Below are 14,084 nucleotides of genomic sequence, written 5' to 3'. Positions count from 1 at the left end.
GAACGCAAGGGTGTGAAACTAATCGAGTATAGTTTGGAAATAACTTTTTTTTACTAAACTCTTCCAAACTATATGAGCAGTTACGCAAATACTGCGTACCTACTACTCTAAATAAAAATGTTATCGATTTATTTATTTAATCCTACCTAATCAGTTTATTTTGAAAAACCACTTACCCGCAAGAGTGTTAAAAATCTAGTTTTATATTGATTCGATAAAATGTATTTAAGTAATAAGAAATAAAAATACTCTTAAATGTAATTCCATATTTTACTGAATAAGTATCAAACTAACTTTTTCACACTCTTGTCAAGTGTAAGTGGTGTAGTAGGTATAGTTTGAAACGGAGAAGCGAGCATCCACAATAAAAATTAAACACGACTGTATTCAGTACGCAAAATTCGTGTATACTTTGTACTGTAGTCGCAGATTTACGAAGAGTATTACAAAATATACACGAGCAGTTTCCTACGGCTGCGTTCTACCCATGTATACAGGGTGTGGTTTTGTAAAACAACGCCCATCTCTGGAGTGATAGTACACATGAAAGTTTATTGCAAGAAAAATATAAATAAAATTTTAACTTATTACTTTATTACTAAAGAACCTCGTTCAAAAGTCTATTTTCTTTTCTCACTTCGCTTATTGTTTTGCGTTACTCATTTAGCATACTTTCTTTATACAGTGTGTCAGTCACGATAAAGTACACATATGAAAATAGGTGAAACTAAACCTATTTTTATCGACAAAAAAGAGGTCAAAAATGTTTAGAGGGTTTTTTTTTATAGAATTTTTTTCCTTCCGATTACTTATTGTAAAGAAAACGTAATAACTTTTACACTAAGAGGTATATCCTGATAAAATAAAAACAGTAATAATGCTAAATAACAGGCGATACTAAAAAAATACATAAAATACTCAGGAAAAGACAACAAAATAATAATAAAAAAATTATACTTTTTGAAAAAAATCTGCTTTTAAATTCATGTACTTTTGGTTATTTTATAAATTTCTCCAAAAAATGCCCCTATAACAGGTAGTTTTTATTACTTTATGTTATTTTCTATCGTATTACCTTTGTAAAACCAAAAATCGCATGTCTCTATCCCTATCACAACATTTGCTATGATCGTTTGAGGAGAAATGAGGAGATCCGTAGGAGAACCAAAGCGGGCGTGGCACATAGCTCGTACAGCTGATGGCCGCTGGCGCAGGAATGTTCCTGAGCGGCGACCACGAGCCGAAAGACGTAGCGTGGGCAGGCCTCTTACTAAGTGGACCGACGATCTGGTGAAGGTCGCGGGTGGTACCTGGATGCGAGCGGCGTGGTACCGGTCTTTGTGGAAATCCTTGGGGGAGGCCTTTGTCCAGCAGTGGACGTCTTTCGGCTGAAACGAACGAACGGCAAAGAAAGGTTGCAAGGGTTTTCTAGCCATATTAACTATAAAATAAGTAAAATATTTTTTCGTAACAATCGAAGTCATAACAAAAGAGATACTATTTGCATGCTCTGCGCTCTACACTACTCTGTAAAGGATTGACAAACACACATTTGACACTTGACAGCTACGATAAAGCAAAACGCCTGATGATTTCTTCACGGCAAAGTTTTTTTTGGGAAAATCAAAAATTCTCAATATTAATGCATTAATACCAAAAACGAAAAAGGGGGCGACCTTCAAAATATTAATTTAAACATTTCCATATAAAAATTATTGCTTCATACGTTAAATTAACAAAGTTCTCGAAGAAATAAATTTTCCATATGTCTGCATTTTAAATGTTGTTTATCAATTTTTTACGTATTTATTCAAAATTTCGAAAAGGCGGCGACCTAGATCAAGGATTGGGCTACCCTACACAAGTTACTTTGATGTATTTAAGTCACTAATCGCAGAGCACTCGTGATTTAAAAATATGACAATTTAAAGGATTCTGTGCAGGACCCCCTTAAGTGCCAAAAGTGTCTGCTTTAAATCGTCATAATATCATTACGAGCAAAGAATAATACATAAACACATTGCACATGATCTTTTAGAATTTTAAACATACAGAGATTTTTGTAAGTACGAGCATTAGTTTTAGTAAGCTTCGATTTCCAGTACCTTGGGAACCTTCCTGATTGTATAATGATGTCCCTAATTGTTAATTGGCAACAGTGATCGCTTCCCATCACTCTTGCCCCCTTTTCTATAAAAAACACTAATCACTCCAAAACAAAAGACACCCGCTCATTGTTTCCTGACAAAGAAAAACTCCAGTGATTGCAGCGTTTAGATTAATTAACCCAAAGTTGCATTTAAATTAAGAGGTAGGATGCACCCATTTTTTCTGGACGTTTGAAGTTTAGATATGCGAAAGAGGATTCAATTCAAATGGCCGCCATTGTTGTCTGTGAGGTCTGTTTGTACCATTTTTAACCGCGGTTTATCAACTTGATGAACGATACGAGGAGGTAGGCTAGGGGACAGGAAGCAAAATTTTGAAAACATGCCATTTAAATTTTTTGGAAAAGTGATTTTAATGCGCGTTAGTAAAATATTTAATTTTTTTGAGGTGTGTAAATGACCAACCATGCAGTCGTCCGTCATCTTCAATTAAGATTTGATTTAATTCTGAGAAATAATTAAATTTAACAATCAATAACATATTTTTACCTACAAAAGCACAAAAGCTAGTGACTTTACTACAAAAGTTTATGAAAAAAGTGGTTTTAGAATTTATGAAGCTTAACGTTAGTTATTAAGTAAATCAGTGAGCGTAGCAGGTACACAATACACATAGGTAGGGCTATAGATAAAGGGCTTACTGATCATAAGTATTACTTAAAGTGTGTGACCAATAATTTCTGTCTAGACGTCAAACTACCCCTAGTATTTTTTGCAAAATCCTTAATGTCTAACGTAGAAAGCTTCCAGTCATTAGTTTTTTACTATCAAGTGATCCATTAATCAAGTCGCGTTACTATGGTATCATTACAATCGTAAAAGCAATATTAATGTTGCTGTTAGACAATTTAACAAGGTATTACGATTAATTATGATGCTTAACGGAAGAGTTACGCACAATACACTTAAAGCAAAAAATACTGTCTAGCTTAGTGTACTGTTTCATTATAAAAAGGGGACTGTTTCTTGTAAGTGGTCTGCATAAGTAAGAAGAATATTCTAGATTTATTGCTGGACTTAAGGTGTAAGCACTAAGCATTAAAAACTTAGCACTTATTATATTCTGTGGTATTATTGACAAGTTGCGTGTGTTGGCTTTGAGAGAGTAGAAAAAACTTATCAGCTTTTCTTTAATATTTTCCCTTGGTTGATCCCACATTTGTAGGTTCCACCATTTTTATAATACGTCAGTAATACTCGTAATTTAAAATTAAAGCAAAAAATATCCACTAAGGAATTGTAGAGTATATTTAAAACAGAACGAGAAGAGCCGACCCCAAATACATAAATGGGAATTGTCGAAGAAGAGTGTATTTAAAACTGTTTGCACCCTGTCTCCAGGACCATCCGTCGTACCTTCATTTTGACGACGATTAATTATCTGGGATATTTAGAACAAATCACCAACTCTATTACTGGTTTGACAACGCGTCACCACACGACAGTTAATCAAATCTAACGAGCTGTCAATAGCTGGCCTGGGAGCATTGGAAAAATAATGATGTCGTCATAGATCACCACTACTAAAGTAGGCTTTTAATGTGTTTTAGTAATAGCCGAAATGTATTTGTTGGTAATTTGTGAATTACTGATCTACCTCAATAGAAAAATGAGAATTCTGTATTTATCACCGTCTAAGAAATGAGTAAAAAGTGCATGTATTTTTTATGAATTCGTGTAAAAGCTTTTGTTGTACTGTACGTACACATCCTACATCTTTCAGTAAATACAGAATCATATTAGTAGTTTATTAAAGTCACAAACCATCAGCTAATAAAATAAACTTGTTTTAAAGGGTCTTAAACGGTTCTCATTTAAAAGAGATTCTAAATGTCCATCCTTGATGTCCAGTCATCATTCCGAAATATCTTCGCTGGACAAAAAAATATGTTTTCCTTAAACATTTTTCCATTCAACCCATCCAACCTATCACAATACGTCAGCATCCGAATATTCCGAGTGTCCTTGCTTGATCCCGAGCATTTTTTAATTTGACGGCTCCCGGTGACAGTAAAATAGATGGTGTGACGTCTCGCTGCGCGTTTGACAGTTGACTAATGCTCGTCTATGGCCAGATTGACGGATGCGTGCCAAATCTTGGCGCTGGTTAGGATGATGTCACTTTGGTCTTACAAGATTATTGGGCGGTTTAAAATACTAATGAAATAGTATTGTTTTTGACAAAGTTTGGGAGATATTATTATTCAATAAACACTACAAAGAGTTTGAGTAATGGAATGGTACTAATAGGCTACCCTGTACAGAGAGCAGAAATAACAGGAGTAGCAGCGCGCGTTTATTTCCATACAAAAAAATTTCGCCATTTCCTGAGGGGGACGAGGTAATGACATTTGTGTAACAGCTGATGGCGCTGAGACACTATCGATATTTTTGTCGATGAGAATCATTGCTCTATGGTTCATAGTCTATGGCTCGTTTAAAAAAATGATATGAATTAATTTATTATCCTATGGGAGATTCAACATTTCAGATCTCTATTTAAAGGAAAATACGCAAAAGTTTGGCATTTCTTCCCTAGCATGAATACGAATTGTGAAAGTTAAGAGTTATTTATGAAAAAAACTAAAAAGTCATTTATATAGGCTCTTAAAAAGCACTTTTACACGTCCCAGTATTAACCCTACCACCATTACCCTACATTACCCATGAAATAGGTACCTAATATTCTTATATACCAAACATGACCCACGGCCATACTCCCTTGGCAAAGGGGATCGACTATCAGCCTTAGGCCCGGTTTCCACCAAAGCAGAGCGGTACGGAGACGAGAGATGTACGACGAAGCTGGCAGGCTATTTCCACCAAAGCGGAGCGGAGAAGAGCGCAGCGGTGCTGAGACGAGAGGAGATGCGTGAGCTGTGCGTAGCTGTTAGCTGTCAGTCTATTGCTATCTATGAAATACCGCACCGCTCCGCACAACTCCACACCGCTCCGCTCTTCTCCGCACCGCAAGGCAGCGTCAAATTCTATAGAAAATCAAGTGCACCTGATTCTTCTCCTCTTGATTCATTTCCATCGAAGCGGAGGGGAGTGAAGATGTGCAAATAAGGGAATCTGATTGGATTCAAAAAACTTCTCTGCTCCACTCCGCCTTAGTGTAAACCGGGCCTTAGAGGATGAACAAGAGGTGGCATTTTGAGCATTCATGCTCTTTCAATATTCTTTATTACTTTAGCGTATGTGAAGGTACATAGAAGGTTAGTTCAATGTCGAAATTCAACTTTGAAAGATGGTACGGAACTCTGTTTTAATTTTCTTTTGTTCGGTTTATACGTAAAATTATTTACAGGAGAGAAGTAAATCTTTATAACAATACAATCACCAAGTCGATGTCGATATCGATATTTCATATTGTGCTGTACCACACTAAAATTTCCGCTGGGTGGCCAGCGTATTGAAATAAAAATGTACACACTTTTGACTGACCATAATATGTAAAATAATGAAACAGGCAAATTCCACGAACATAATTAATTGTATTATTACAAACGTTTGGATATAGGATTTATTTACATTAATTAATTAATATATTGGCCAAAGCTGTTATTGGCATTCATACACACTAAACATCTTTAAGTAAGATTTTCATATAATTACTTTGTATGTAATGTTGTTGGTATGCCTCATTAGATAAATAAATAAATAAATTTTCCAGACTGGCAAAAAAGGAAAGTGAGAAAAACTGAAAAACTTAATTTCAATTTTTATTTACGGTCAAAGTGATAAATGTGAAAATTATGAATAATCGCCGGTTATTATGAATAATTACCGCATGATTTGGTAAATGTGATTAATATGAGGTCATTTATGTGTGTATAAAACTAAATAGGCGGCATAGGGGTGGCTTATTATGCCAAATTATATTAATATATGATATCAAAACGTTCAAAAGTTTGGCTGTACAGGAGCATGTACACAAGATGTTGTTCTCTTTTATGAAATTTGTTAGTACTAAGGTTGAATTATTAAATAATCACTGTTAAAATGTGATTAATTTATCACTTTTACCGCGACTGTCGGTAATTATTCATAATAACCGGTTATTATTAATATTTCAATTTATCACATTAACCGTAACAAGTACACTATCCTTAAAATATTACACAATTAGGAATTTTTGCTTTCCAGTCATTCCAGTGGCAACACTTCTAGAAATTTAGTTTTTTGCAAATTTAGTGTATTAATTAATGTGAAATAAATAAAATAATATTTACCGATGGAATGTAATGTTGTCCTTTTCAAGATTTGATGTTTCAGATCTCTTCTTACAATTAAAAACACTGCAATTCACCATTTTTATCGCAGCACGTTACTCTTCAATAGTGACATTTGGAATATGTCATTGGTGGCGCTGCAACTAGTTTTTATAAACTGAGTGAACCACTGGTCTACTTACATTGCTAGAGGGGATTGCCTGTCAGTTCCACTCCTGTTATTTCTGCTCTCTGACCCTGTAGAACGCCTTGTAAAATTCAGAGATTAAATAGGAGTGTGTAATTTTGAATTTCCATTCTTATTGTTGATTTTATGAAAAAATATAGCGTAGCATTAAAGGATTCAGTAACCACCGATTAATTACAGCCCATTCCTAACGAGTTTATTTTTTGTGGCGGCCACCAAATTTGATTTAGTTACGCGGTGTTTGTACCTACAATATTAACGAGCTCAGAAATCTCGAGTTATGATATGAGATAAATGTTTTGGATTGAGTCGTCCGCTTCGACGGAATGTCGTCCGTTCAAACGCTTCAGAAAAATCTAAACGGGGTCTATTTCTTTGGGGTTTATTCCTTTAGTTTTAAGGTTTAAAGTGGTGTAGCAGGTGGGTTAGATATCGAGTATTGTGTTTTCGATCGGTCGGCTCGATTAGAGCGAGATGCGTTATCTGCGGTATTCAGGGGTCGTGTCAGCCACCTTGTGTTCCGTCGTTTGTTTCGAGCTGATAGGCTTGAGGATAACTCGCTCTAATGTATGCGAAGCTGAATTTTTAAGTAGCGAATGTATAACAGGGTCTCGGTTGATGTAGGTATGTAGTCACATGCTTAATAAGGTACCTACTTAATTTAACTTTAATGTATTTGGGGTCGGCCAGACAACGGGTATTAACAGTACGTGACTGAAAATCAATTGTTTTTTTAAAGTATTCTGAGAGCTATTTAAGGGACGAGTTTTCGCAAGCCAGAAGTCTGGATCTGGACTCTACCTAATGCCTTTTCTACTTCCATCGTCTGGTATAAAAAACTGATATTATTTACCATTGTATAAATTTTTGATCTTTCATATGCATTTGACATGATGACTGAAAGTTACCGACTTAACTGAAAGCTTTTAAGCTTACTTTAACAGGGTGGATAAAAACTTTTAAGCTGTAGCCATACATTCACATGAAATTGTGATATTGCATATCCAGAAAATATAATAACTGACCTCATGAAGTGCATGTCTTTATCATGAAAAAATTTACTTCACCATCCTCGTTTCTCGCCAAAAATCTGACAGTTCGCGTGATTTCCAGTCCGCCATTTTCTGCATTTCCCGCCAAAAGTTGACATTTGGCGTAATTGCCACAGATTATCGGGGCAATGAGCGACCAACCCCGTGGCAGGGCGTGGCAGGGGCGCGGCGGTCGCTGCAATCGCGATGCAATTTGCATTCTGCACGCAACCGCTACCGGAGCACACGCGATTGTGAGAAGGTTTTACACTGGATGAAAAATGCTGGGTTATCGGCAAACATAAAATTTGAAATTTTTAGTGGATTAAACTTTTTGGAACACAGTCACGCATGATCAAGTTGTTCTTCTATGTTAATTTGTCCTTCTCGAACTATTACTACCCTGTAGAAGAAAATAATATGAGATCATTATGATCTTCAAGGGATGACTACATTTTTAGATAAAGTGATCGTTAATGTTCGTATGAAAGGAGTTAAAAATCATTACGCTAACGGCTACAGTAGACTATTGGCTATATGGATAGTTAACATAATTAAACTTCTTAAACTTCTTAAACGATGGTATCTAAGGATTTATAAAAGTCGTCGAATGACCGTTACGTGTTAAGCTATTTTAAAAACTGAAAGCTTTTTAGACTGAGGATTTTGTGTAACTTAATAATATACGTGTGTCATGTGTACGTCATCAGCGTGCGTCCTACCAGCTGCAGCAGCGTTTGCTAGCAAGTGTAAAAGGTCTCTTAACCACCACGGGGCGGGCGGGGTCGTACAATACGACCTGCTAATTGACCTTTTGCTTGGAGCCGACCTGGGGCGCAGGTGTTAACGTCTGCGGGTAACCTATAGATGCTTTTTGTTTTAATTAAATGATACTTGACTCTTGGAATGTACTGTGGACATCGTCGAAGTCTGCGGTTAGCGATTTGTGTTCTACGTGGGAAATACTAGTCACTTTCTTAGATTAGAATCTGAAAGCAAAGCATCTAAGATTAGTATCTAAATGCAGATAAATGCTTAAGAGATAGGTACTAATGACGCACCCTGTTTGACACCTGGACATTCAACATTACAGCTGAAATTAATCTGTTATGTAGTAAAGAACTATTTGGTATTTCTGTGGACTCTACAGGCAGTAAAATGGATATAATGTCGTTTGATAGAGAGGCTGAAAATAGATTTTAGCTGTAGAGTTTATACTAACAACATAATTTTAAGCTAATATTACTGTGTTGATTGTAATGCAATTCGAAAATGTCAGAGCACATTATGCACCAGCATGCTCTGACGCAATAAAACGCCTATGCCAAGTTATAATTCGATATTTCGACACATTACTCTCAGTGGCGGCCATGTTTGTTGACGGTGAGCGGAAAATTATCCAGATTTCGCGCGCAATTTCCAGCCTCAATTGTTTATAACCTGCACAAATAGATCGCACCGATGTTCAAATTTAATGCCGCAATTCAAGCTGTATTCCCTTGAATTAAAGATTAAAGATCTTTAATGCGATGTTTTTGTTTTAGCTGCTAAAATTGAGGTTATGTTAGCATTTCGCGCGCAAACTGAACGGCTGCGTTCAGGCGCCGTCGATTTGTGGGGAACTCACATAACATTTATAATATTTACATACAAACACATTATATATTTATAGTACATTACATAAATTATGATATCAATAGCATTATAATATATTTACAAACACACTTGATAAACAGTAACATAAATACACTACACATTAATAACAAACATAAATAAATACCTAATACATATTATATTCTAAATAACTTACACAAACAAATAGACTACGCGTATTGTGTTAGATATTGCATATTTACGGCGCGCGGCTCGTCGGAGAACCGGTTTGCTATTCCACCGCTACTTACCTGCGCAGGCCGCCCAGCGCACCAGTCACGATTTTTGCTATCTACGCGAGACCCGTGCGGCTCGCGACGACCGCTAACCGATTACGTAGTACGAACTGTGTAACGATCTTTTTCTTCGATCAATCTTACTTTATACTTGTGTCACAGAATATAACTGAAGTGCTCTGTTTCTCCTTCGTGAATTGATTGTGGAAAGTAATAAATAATTTCGTTTGAAACGAACGGACTTCATCATTTGTTCAACGAACAACATACCCACAGATTATTTATTTTGTTATCATATTTTAGGGTTTGCTCTTATTTGTGTATGCCGTAATAACAGTGCAGGTAAATCGATAACAGTGCTTTTTGTTATATCTTGTTCAATTTGTCTGATTTATTTTTAAGAGAACTTACTCATATTACCAGCGAACTTTTTACAAAAGTTCCACTTCTCGTACCTACTCTGCTCTGCAAAGTAATCGCGAAGTTAAATCTGTCATTAATGTTACTTTATCTATACGCCTAGGGGGCATACATAAAAGAAATATATAATATATCTTCTTTCAGAAAGTAAGTATTCAAAATACATACAAAAATCGAAAAATACAGTGTGAGTCACGTTAAAGTGTACATATGAAAATATGTGAAACTAGACCTATTTTTATCGACAAAAAAAAGGTCAAAAAATTTTTGAGATTTTTTTTTAATTTTTTATAGATTTTTTTTTCTTCCAATTACTTCTCGTAAAGAAAACGTAATAACTTTTAAAGTAAGAGGTATATCCTGATAAAATAAAAACAGTAATAATGCTAAATAACAGGCGATACTAAAAAAATACATAAAATATCCAGAAAATGCCAACAAATAATAAAAAATTATACTTTTTGAAAAAAATCTGCTTTAAAATTCGTGTTTTTTTGGTTATTTGATAAATTTCTCCAAAAAATGCCCCTATAACAGGTAGTTTTTATTACTTTGTATTATTCTCTATCGTATTACTTTTGTAAAACCAAAAATTGCATGTCTCTATCCCTATCACAACATTTGCTATGATCGTTTAAACAAAGGCCTGCCACCACATTATTCTCCACTACAGGTGGAGACAATTTTATTTTTAACTAAAATGCTTATTTCACTTCGAAATATTTTGTTTTTATTTGAAATGTAACTCGTCTTTATCAAAATTACAAATCTAGAGCCAGTTTCAGTTTCGTTGTTAACGAAGCGTTGAATGGCCCGCCCGGAGAGGCTTAGTTCAAACGATCATTGCAAACGTTGTGATAGGGATAGAGACATGCGATTTTTGGTTTTACAAAGCTAATACGATAAAGAATAATACAAAGTAATAAAAACCACCTGTTATGGGGGCATTATTTGGAGAAATTTATCAAATAACCAAAAAAACACGAATTTTAAAGCAGATTTTTTTCAAAAAGTATATTTTTTTTTATATTTGTTGGCATTTTCTGGGTATATTATGTATTTTTTTGGTATCGCTTATTATTTAGCATTATTACTGTTTTTATTTTATCAGGATATACCTCTTAGTTTAAAAGTTATTACGTTTTCTTTACAAGAAGTAATTGGAAGAAAAAAAATTCTATAAAAAATTAAAAAAAAAACTCAAAAATTTTTTGACCTCTTTTTTGTCGATAAAAATAGGTCTAGTTTCACCTATTTTCATATGTGCACTTTAACGTGACTCACACTGTATAAACAAACATAAATTGAAAGTAGAGTTTAAAAATCGTATGCTAGTTATTTGACTGACTGAAATAAAATATCGATAGGGATATGAGTAGTGGAATCCGATAAAACTCAATGACTCTTTTTAGTCAAAGAATGGACTCGATATTCATCCACTTGATTTAACTTTATGAATGTCCTTATTCTGCCTAACATTAAACGCTTTATTCGGTTACTTTAGAATACGGCTTCGAATCATTCATGTATTTTTTATTATTTTGAAAAAGGAACCCCGAGGCGAAAATGATGCGCCCGCAGCGCTCCTCGCGGCGGACAGCCGTAACCAATCGCTCAAAAAATGCTTGTGTCTTTTTATTTTGTTTCCGATTTTGTACCGATTGAAAAGTGACGTTATTTTTTTCTCACGGGGATAAAAAATTGTGTTTTTATACCGAGTATTTTTGGAGATATCAACTTGTAATATTTTTGTGTTCTTGACCCTTGACATGCGCTGATGCTTTGATGATGACTTATTTTTTTTATCTCTATAGTCCTGAAGGAAACGTTTATTTTTCTGATACTGCAAATTCTCATGCACATAAATCTTAGGGCATTGACTTTAGAGAATTAAATCCCAACAAAGTATACGTGCGTGTCCCCGACTTCCCAAACCAATTTCCCCATTATGCCCTTACAATCGATTACAGAATTAATTTCCTATGGTTTGTTTATCGGGGAATAAACACGGCTTGCCTGTGCGCCTGCGCATCACGCACAAAAATGGCGGGCCATGTCGCGCCGCGGGGCGCCGTATGCATTGTGGCCACCGGGACGAACGCGATGCACAGGGCTGACCTCTTCTTTACAGAGACCCTACGAGTCATTTACTTAATGTAGGATCATGAGGTGTAAAAGAGTCAGGCTAACACATTTCGCCAGAGAAAAAGAAGTTAAGTAAATATTTCCCGGAAAATTCTCAACCGCCCATGTGGTCTAGTGGTAAGACCACCTGCTTCAGACGCAGAGGTCCCGGGTTCGATTCCCAGTGGGGGCAGATTTTTCTGTTCGGTTTGGTTGGTGGTAGGGCTTGTTTTAAGTCCGCCTGGCTAGCTATCACCATCTTACCTAAGGCTGTCGCCATAAAAACTATGTTAACAGTATTGTTGTGTTCCGGCAGTTAGAGGTAAGATAGCCAGTTCCTCTGTGGTTGAAGATCCGGGTGAAGCCTTCGGCCTGATCATCACTTACCAACAGGTGAGATACAGGCTTCCTCGTTGTGGATAAAAAAAATGCTTTCCATGCTTTCATTTGACTTCAGGCATCACTTCACTCCACTCGCCGCAGTGTCAGCCCCCTGCCCAGGATTCGGGATTCAGCATTGGCAGGGAATGACCATAGAAGAAAGATTTTACACCTCGCTGCTTGATTCTTAATATACTGCTAAGTAGATCTGCTTGAATCTACTAATAAGGATTTTATGAAAATAAACTTTTATTTAGGGCAGAAAAGTTCTCGAGTGGCGATCACGGCAGGACATCGGCCAGGCCGGCTAGACCTCCCACTAGGTGGATCGTGGTTCTGGTGAAGGTCGTAGGAAGTAGGTAGGTACCTGGTGCGGGCAGCGCAGTACCAGTCGTTCTGGAAATTCTTAGGGGATGCCTTGTCCAGTAGTGGACGTCATTTGGCTGAAACGAAGAAAATGTGGCATAGGTATATCAGTCTAGACTATAATCCGGGCGTTTTCAAGGCGAGAGTGAATAGGCACTTACAGGGCAGATATGTACCATCCTAGACTGCATCTTAACATCAGGTGCGATTGTGGTCAAATATCTGCCTTGTTATGCATAAAAAAAGTAAATTCTTGGCAACCCTGCGTGCACATTATGCGGGACTGGGTGTAGTATTACAAGGCACGTACTTTCCTAGTTGTAAACTAGTAGGATACTAGCGGCCAGGCTTATAAATATTGAGTTAATTACGATACGATACTAAACTTTTTGGCCACCGGTAGAGCTACCTGCTGACATGACAGTTTTAGCATTGCTGTCGTTATATCATTATAAGTTATTATTAGTATTAGAAATTAAACATCTTTACATCAGAGTCCACCTAAATAGGCAATGGATCATCGTCTTCGTATAGGTAATTATTATTCTGAGCAACATGTTTCTCTTCCCCTCTCTTCAAAGCTTTTGACTTTTTAATGACTGGTCCATCCCTGCCTGAATTATTCTTGTAAAGTACTTATTTATACCAACCACTCTTTTTATTAGGTGCTTCATTGTTCATGTAAACCAATAAGGGTCAAATTGATCCAATTTCAGGTTCGGTTCCTGAAACCCTGAAACCATGCAAAAAATTTGATGGCAAAAGCGTAGCACCACGCAGTGATTCTGCAATGTCAAATCAAATGTGCAATCTTACGTGAATCTTTCCATAATATTGAACTCACATCCAAGAATCCAAAAGATTGACGATTGTATGGTAAGAGTAGATAAAGAAAATAACAAAACTGATCTAACTAAAATCTTGCAACTTTTTAACTCTATCTTTTACAATCTGTGCCTGTCAAACTTTTGGCGCGAAACATGACGTATCCGTCGTAAATAATTTTGGCAAGCAAAGGCATTCGTTGCGTGCAGCCGGGGTCGACGGCCGCGCCCGCGCCTTGACCGCGGTGAAAGTACTCGATGTCAGGGATCGCGGTCGGACTTAGTGTTGCCAGATAATTATCGTGCGAGATCCACTCGCTTTATGTAACAGTGATAGTAAAACAAACAGTGAATGTTGAATCGAAAGGTACTTAATGTGTTCTGAAGATCTTTAATTAAACGTACGAGATCTGAAAGTAGATTTACCAGTCTAGTCACAAAAAGAAGCCAGTCTTTATC

Source organism: Ostrinia nubilalis, chromosome 18 (assembly GCF_963855985.1).
Source record: "Ostrinia nubilalis chromosome 18, ilOstNubi1.1, whole genome shotgun sequence".
NCBI lineage: Eukaryota > Metazoa > Arthropoda > Insecta > Lepidoptera > Crambidae > Ostrinia > Ostrinia nubilalis.
The sequence above is the reverse complement of the archived record's forward strand: the minus strand, read 5'-3'. Positions refer to the sequence as shown.